The sequence below is a fragment of the Aythya ferina genome (genome assembly GCF_964211825.1).
Source record: "Aythya ferina genome assembly, chromosome: 3".
NCBI classification, from domain to species: Eukaryota; Metazoa; Chordata; class Aves; order Anseriformes; family Anatidae; genus Aythya; species Aythya ferina.
This window is the reverse complement of record NC_140298.1, coordinates 27,347,805-27,353,804: the sequence shown is the minus strand read 5'-3', so window position 1 is coordinate 27,353,804 and position 6,000 is coordinate 27,347,805. Positions and strand designations below refer to the sequence as shown.

Genomic DNA, 6,000 nt, shown 5'->3' with positions numbered 1-6,000 from the left:
TGTGACGGAAAAATACATAATAATAATGAAACAGGAGGATTTTTTTAGTTACTTTTGTGTTCCAGGCATATAGATCCACTGAATTAACTGGGGGATGTTTTCGCTAATAAAGCTGGTAAAATGAGGGATGATTAGACCTCAAGTATGGATATTTCTAAACATCTCTGTTTTCATATATTTCTCAATATTGCCTTTTTTTTTTTTTTTACTTTTGCCTGAATAAAAAATAAACAAAAACATTTTGTTAGCTAGCTCTGCATACCCTGAAGAGACAAAAGCATGCACTCCTTCTAGAGAGGGCGAAATAGCATCTTATTTTACAAAGAAAAAAATCACCAAACAACCAAACAACCAAAAAACCGGAATCAATTTGAAATGTTCTGAAGGTTACCATTTAAAAATGTAGAGATGCTGCCGGGATGCAAAGGTATCTCAGCAACTCCATTCACTGTGTTTCAAATGCTACAGTCTGCCAAATTTGGATAAATGTTGACTTTTAATGGCACCTGATGTACCATCAGGCACAGACATTTCTTAATTCAACAGCATCAGTCGAATGCAAGTCACTGCATTAATTAAGAGTGCATCTGTTATAACTGATCATTTTGTTCTCCCTAATTTTTAATAAGCAATTTTGCCAACATGTTTACTGGAAATATTACAACATCTTCCTGCGCTGAGAAAACCCAAAGGGCCTATTTATCTCATTCTACTGTATTCTTGTTTAAACAGAGGGCCATGCTGAAACCAAAGGATTGCCATTTCCCCCAGAAGACAGGTCTAAGATTTGACATTATACAATAGCACGTCTGAGGGAGAGAAACGTCTTTTCTACAGGCCACTGAAGTCATCCTGAGCAAAAGGGGAATACCAACATCAAAGATGTACCGGGAAATGACAGTCACAGTCGCTGTGATTTAATAACCCTGGGTACAGGAACAGGAGGCTTAGCATCCTGATTCTATTTTCTGTGCATGCCACGGTTTGACATGGATTTGACCAAGTCAGGGCTAGGAACCCAAACAGCGTTAAGAAAAGCAAACTGAACTTAGGCAAAGACTGCTTTGTCCTACCTCAGACTGAGCCCTCAGGTGATCGGGCTCTGCATGCTTTTAATTTTACTCGATAGGGATATTTAAAAACACGTTCCTAGCACCAGCGAGGCTGGATCTCGAGCATGACACCGAATGTCACAGGCTCTTAGAGCGCAGGTCCTCCGGCCCAAGGCGGGGGACGGCGTACGGGGGACCCGCGGGTGCTCTCCCGGGAGAGCCGGGGCGGGCATTCCCCCCGCGGAGGCACGGCCGGGGGGTTCGGGGGCGGCCGGGGGGGGCTCGTCGTGCCGGCGGGGCCGCGCACAGCCCAGGGGCTGCCAGGGCCCAGCGGAGCGTGTGCGGCCGGCGGCGAGGGGAGGCGGGCGGGGAGCCGGGCGGGCGGGCGGGCGGGCAGGGAGGCTGGTGTGAGCTGTTTGGCCACCGGAGCCAATCGAAAGCTGGGGCTTGATCCTCTCCTAGGGCAGTGGCTGAGAGGAGCCAGTGCCGAGCTCCCCCCCTCCGCAGCCGGGACCCGGCGAAGCCGCCTCGCTCGCTCCGGGCACTGCGCTCCCGCAGCGGGCGCCTATGGGCATCCGCACCGCGCCGGGGCTGCACACCATCGCCGGCGGGCGACGACGGCGACCCCGCTGCACGCCGCGTCTGGATCTATAGCCGGCAGGACGGAGCGCGCCGCAGACCCATCCCCGCCTCGCTGCAGGTACGGGGGGGCGCCGAGCCGGCACCAGCCCGCGGCCGCCCGCTTGCTCTCCCCCATCTTCCTCCTCTTCCTCCTCGACCCCTGCCCCCCGACACCCGTCGCGGCGTTGACAGCGCGGGGCCGCCCCGCAGCCCCGCCGCAGTCTTCGGCAACCCCGCGGCGCCGCCCCCGGGCACGCTCCCTGAGCGGGCCCCGCCGGGGGCAACGCGGGGCCCCGCGGGCGTCTCCGCGCCCAAGGGCGCTGAGGTCGGGTCCCGGCAGCGCCGAGGCTCGGCGGCGTCGCTCCGAGTCACCTGCGGGGCCCAAGCCCCGTGGCGTCCCGTCCCCACGCTCCCCGAGGGAAAGCTGCATCAATATATATATATATATATATATATATATATATATATATATATTAAAAAAAAGGAAAAGAAAAAAGAAGAAAAAATAAAGAGAAAAGCCGCCCACCCCCTCGCGCTTGAAACCTGTGCCCCTTTGTACCCTTCTTTCCTTGCTTTGGGTTAATGATGGGTTGCGATTATGAAAGCCCAGGAGTGATCATCTCCAAGAGTGAACAGCACTACTTTAAGTTGGGAGCTGTAAATCTGTACAAGTGCATACATACGCCGCTCATTCCTCCTGTGAATGACAGTAATGATCCAAATCCACGTCTTGTCTCACAAGGAGCGCCTGCCTGACTTTGTGCTGAAGCTAAGGAAATATTTGCACTCTCACAGGTCTTGCAGAATTGGAGTCACAGGTCCTGTAAAAAATTGCACTGGCATTTGGCTGAACAACTCTTTTAGCTCGCTATTGTGAAAGCTGTTATATAACTTTCAGTGGATTTTTGAGGATGAAATTAACAGCTCATAACAAGTTAAACCTTTTTTTGAGAAGGGGGGGGGGGAAATCAACTGAATGAAAGCCCAATGACCACTTTCAGGTGAGCTTCCATCTTACCACGGCAGTGGCAGACATCCCCCGAGGAAAACCCCCAGGCCAGGAATCCCACAGCCCTCCTGGGAATCACCAGGCAACAGGTGCAAGAAGCGGCAGGGCAGTGCCCGCGCACGGCCCTAATTAGCAGGCTGCTTATCAGGCCGCTTCAAGGCTGTTTCTCACTAAAGCAGGGAGAAATCAGCGTGACTTCAGAGTCCTTACTTCCCGCCAGCGCAGATACAATACAGATACTGTGCTTCGTGAGGGAATTAATTTGTTGCTTGAACTCCAAGAAGTATGTGCTGCCTGGTATATTTTGACACAGATGCTTCACTTGCTAACCTTCGCGCATAATTTCCAGGCTGGCTTTTGCAAATACTGAGGAGAAACAATACTGTTCTAAGATTTGATAGCAGAGCCCTTAACAAAATAACTGAACAGAAGCAAGAAGTCTGGTTATTACTGGGAATCAGGGTTCAGTCTCAGTACCCAGGCTCAGAGCAAGGGACCTCTCTTTTCTTGCACAGTCCCCATGAACTGCTGTTGTCCAAGAAGGGCAGCAAAGTCTTAAATTCTGAAAGACTGTGTGATTACTGTGAAACTGAAGAGGGCAGACCTATTTGCTAAATGTGTTGTGGAATGAGGCACAGATTTAGCTGGTAGCATTTTGCTTTCTTGCATCTCCTGCTGCCCACTGTGCATGCAGAGCTCTGGTGCTTGGGGGGAAGTGCATCTGGTAACAGCAAGGTTTGCTCAACCTCCTGTGTGGGATGATAAGTGGCGTGAAGGAAGTGAAAAGCATCAGAAGGGGCTCTGAAAGGGTGGCACAAAAATAAATGCCATTAACTTCAGATTTTGAGCTGATTGGTTTAGCTGATCTATTTGCTTTTTGTTTGTCTTTCAAATAGACTGTCATGAAACTTGACTTTCAGAGTGGAATAGAACAAATGCATAGGAAGTTGAAGAATTGAACTGAGGGGATTTTTGTTTCTTTCCATAGTACCAGGTGAGGGTAAAAAATAATCTGAATTTCCAGCTGAGGTATATAGATATGTGCAGTCCTGTGGAAACTGATGGGTTTCAGTCATCATTTGTCAATGTTTATGGAAGTGTAAATCAAGTAGATCTGGGCCATACCCTTTTGTAATAAATAGTTCAGTCCTGCTGTGATTTTTCTTGATAAACTTGGTAACTGGAAAATTCCAGTTTACCAGAATCTGATGCTTGAGCTAGAACTATTTCAATGTAAGTTTAGTAGCACTGCATGTAGAAGTATGAACCCAAACAGTCGAAGTCACCGTGCAGATTTACTGACACTTGAAGAGTCTCTTCAAGAGCTGCACAATAAGCTCTTTCACTTCGCTCTCACAGATGCTCATGGGTGTGGTTGTGCATTTATATTAGGGTTTTGGTTCATATCAGGAGTGCTCTTTTGACGCCAATCTTACAGTTGTTCCTACTTACTGTCCATCTCCATATACCTCATGGTGGGCCAGCTGAATTCCTTTAGGCTGAATCTAAACTGGAAGATGTGCTTGAGTCATTGCTGGAAATTCAGTCTGTGGGACCAGACCAGAGCCAGCCTGAAGTAAAACCCTAGGAAATGCATTTAGCATTGACACAAAGTCTCCTCCACATAATTGTTTTGCTCAATATTTCTGTTCCTGTTGGGCTGTGCTGCTTGCTAACATAGATGTAGTCAATTTGCAGTGCTGATACACAGCACAGCTTGGAGCAGACACTAGCCATCTTTCCCTGGGGTGTTGGCTGTTCCCTGCTCCTGGCACCATTGCCTGCAGATGTGTTACCGAGAAGCTCATTCTGGCTCTGTGGAAGAGCACGACCCTGAAACCAACTGTGGCTGCCTTACTTGTATGAACACACACCGAGAACATTTCAGTTCTAAAAGAAGATGGATAGATGGTAGTTGTGACTTTTTGTTTATATGTTTATTTTTTTTATTTTATTTTTTTTGTGTGTGTGTTTAATAGTCTGTTATGTGATTGCAGACTTTTTTGAGTGAGAACTTCAGATAACACAACCTTGTGCTTGCCTGATGAATGTGAACACAACAGTTGTTCACAGAAAAAGACTACGGATGCTTCTTTATGCCTGCTTCCCTGCCATTGGCCATACTCTGGTGCGTGTGAAGGTTTACAAGGCTGTGTTTATGTTCCTCATTTCATTTGGAAGCAGTGAAAAATGTTGGCTTGAAATGTAAAAACTGTCATTTAGAAATGCAGCGCTGTGTTTTGTGAGTGCAGCATCTTGCCTGACTACATTTCCCATAACACACCAGAAACATCCCTTTGAAGAAGGTGCAGCCTGTTCTGGCCATTCCTGTGCCCCAGCACATCAAGAGAAAGAGAGTGTGGCCGTACAGTCCAGTTGTCCCAGGCAAGTGGGAATATGTGATCCCCAGATAGATGTTCAGAAACATCCACTTACAGCTTCTGATTAAAACACTCTAAAGCGTCTTTGTGTGCAGTTTTCACTTTAAAGATGAAAACACTTCTCTGTTTCTTTGGTGACTTGGCTGACTTTTTTGCACTTTCTTGTTTTTCTTAGTTTGCTGTTATTCTGAAAAAATATTATAAATATATATACATATATATAGAAGATTTTGTTAACTGTAATCCATTACATTTTGTATGAAAACTTTTCTGACTAGGAAATATATGATTAGAGCCATTAATGCTCAGATACTTTTTAGTCAATAGCAGATGTTTGTCATTCCTGCAAAAATTGGGCTTTTATTGACACTACAGTTTTATGCACATATTCATGGGGTTCATAATGTAAGTCATAGGGTTTTGTGTGCATCGTGAATTATATATATATATATGTATATATATATCCTCCTTGTTCTGCATCACTGTGATTGCTCCAAACTGCTTTTAAAAAGCAGAAAATGTTGTGCTATTCAGAGCAATATGAATTGAAAAACAAAAGAGTTTTTGTTTTGTATTGTTTCTCAGATGACTATATTTCTATTACTAGAGGTTTTCTACTCCAAACCTTATTTTAGTAGAGTGCTATGGGGGGGTGAAGATTTTAAGATGAGTTATCTGGGTTATGCATATGCCACTTTGAAAACATGGTGTTTTTTGTTCTCAGTGCATTAAGCCTTTTATGACTTTTATAAAAAAAAAATAAAAATAAAAAAAATCTTTTATAAAAAAAAAGAAAAGATTTTTGAAGCCTGCTTCAGAAAGGGAAACAGACCTTAAGAATCTTTCTTGCTGTAAAACACAAGGCAGTCCATCTTTCAATATCCAGTGTGATACAATCATGGAAACTTTAGTTATAAACTGCCCTTTTTCAAAAAGT

The 6,000-nt window shown here is 45.7% G+C and overlaps 1 protein-coding gene across 2 annotated transcripts in view; it reads left to right on the top strand.

Annotated features, from left to right (window-relative positions):
- Positions 1-1,478: 1,478 nt before the first annotated feature.
- Positions 1,479-6,000, top strand: part of GREM2 (gremlin 2, DAN family BMP antagonist) — a 39,704-nt gene continuing 35,182 nt past the window's right edge. Inside the window, exon 1 of one of the 2 annotated variants that reach the window (XM_084516180.1) lies at positions 1,479-1,752. The gene's annotated coding sequence lies outside the window, so the exon portion shown is untranslated. Of the gene's footprint in view, positions 1,753-3,293; positions 3,677-6,000 lie in introns of those variants that run through there. The other variant, XM_084516181.1, reaches the window with a different exon arrangement.